The sequence below is a fragment of the Galeopterus variegatus genome, unplaced genomic scaffold (assembly GCF_000696425.1).
Source record: "Galeopterus variegatus unplaced genomic scaffold, G_variegatus-3.0.2 Scaffold5704, whole genome shotgun sequence".
Lineage (NCBI taxonomy): Eukaryota > Metazoa > Chordata > Mammalia > Dermoptera > Cynocephalidae > Galeopterus > Galeopterus variegatus.
Genome location: NW_007731815.1, coordinates 170855 through 172879, shown reverse-complemented (window position 1 = coordinate 172879; position 2025 = coordinate 170855). Strand labels below are relative to the sequence as shown.

At 36.0% G+C, this 2025-nt stretch overlaps 1 pseudogene; it reads left to right on the top strand.

The window, feature by feature from the left end:
* The first annotated feature begins 1222 nt into the window (after positions 1–1222).
* Positions 1223–2025, top strand: part of LOC103605289 — a 13146-nt pseudogene continuing 12343 nt past the window's right edge.

The following is a 2025-nucleotide window of genomic DNA, read 5'->3' as shown; positions in this document are numbered from 1 at the left end:
GTGATGGGACACAATAACTAACTACATTGTATATTGACAAAATAAAAATAATTAAAAAATAAATAAATAAAATAAAACCACTATTAAACTAAAGTACAAATTTATATATATATTTGTTATATATAAATTATATATAAATATAGTATGTTATATTTATATTACATATATTTTATACAAATGTATAAATTAAGAGTGTAAATTTGTCTGATCTTTCTAGCAGTCACAGTGGAAAAGTAGAAGACATGGTATACATGATTTACACTCTCCACTAAGAGAAATCAGCTGAATTTTCAATAAGAAGAAATTATTTTCTGCCATTACGACTAAAAGAAGTTTATTATGGGGGGGGGGGTCTTCCTTTAGGTGATGTCCTTACCTATACCTCTATATAAATGCATCAGGTTATTTTGTGGTTGTGTCTTAAAATATTTCTTTTAGAGGGTGGTTATCATAATGTTAGAGGTGAATTCCTTAAGCATTATTCTTTAGGGAACTAAAGCTTTCCTCTGGTACAGTTTATCCAAGAGTACAGCCTCTAGATAAGATGAAATGGTGAGTGTCCATTGGTCTCCAAAGTAAATATTTTGCCCAAATAGGTAGTTCTTTTAGTTATAATTCACTGGCAAAGGCTTGGAGAACAGAAGTCTCTGATCCTCCATAGCTTTTGTTATGGTCACAGGGTTTGTGGAGCCATCCCCAACTCCAAGCCATTTCTCTGCTCTTCAGTTTATATAGTTTTACTATTTTATTCCTGGCCCAAGTTATGTATACTTGGTGTAAACATCTTAAACAATATAAAAAGGTAAAAACTATAAAGCGAAAGGGCCCTTAACTTCTTTCTTCCTCCTGGGCTATCCAGTATTAATAATTTGTGATATTTAGATTTTTTTTTCTCCATCTGAAAATTATTGATGTTATTGTATTTAAAATGTAAAGTCTTAGCTTTTCTTGATTGACAATCCGATTTTCCCATTAACATTTATTGAATAATTAACTTATTAGAAATGCTGCCTTTATTAATTATTAAATCTTAAACGTGATTAGGCCTCTTTTTGCTCTTCTTGTTCTCCTGATGTGCCTGACATTTTGCTAAAGATAGACTTTTACATCATTTTCCACAAAAGACATGATGAAGAACTGGGCACATAGTTTTGCATAATATAGCAAAAATGATGAGAATGATCACTTCAGATTAAACAGAATTGCACTGTGGTAGGGTCCAGTGTCATTTGAGGATGTGGCTGTGGATTTCACCCAGGAGGAGTGGCAGCAACTGGACCCTGCTCAGAGGACCCTGTATAAGGATGTGATGCTAGAGAACTACAGCCACCTGGTCTCAGTGGGTAAGGAGTTTTCCAGTCCAGTGCCTCTCCCTTCGCATTTGATTGTGTTGGGTGGGTTCCTGACTTATGTAATGACTTTGTGCTCTCTTGCCCCTCTCCAGTGGAAGGTCATTTCTTTGCTGAGGGACTCCTGGACAGGTTTAACATGGGCTCCTGAAACTACGCTTTCTCTTCTTTCTTTGGTGTAGTTAACTCAATTCCCCTGTGACTTCTCTATAATAGGGTATTAGGTTTCCAAATCAGATGTCATTTCCAAGTTGGAACAAGAAGAAGAGCCATGGATCATAAGGAGGAACATACCAAGCTGGATTTATCCAGGTGAAAACCTGGCAGATGGGAGACAAGGGAAGTGAAAGCTCAGTTGCTTTGTTTTTAATTGGCTGGTAGCTGAGACTTAGATCTCCACCCAGATTGATATCTCCTTTTCCTTCTTGTTCCTGTGCTGAGCATATAGGAGGCATTCAGCAACCAAATTAATAGAGAGCTATGTACAGAAATGATATTTCTTTTTTTTTCCTTTAAATTTTTATTTTGTCAATATACAATATAGTTGATTATTATGGCCCATCACAAACACCTCCCTCCCTCCTCCCTCTCCCCCTCCCACCCAAGAATGTCCTTTCCGTTTGCTTGTTGTAACAACTTCAAAAAATTGTAGTTGTTATATCTTCTTCCCCCCCCC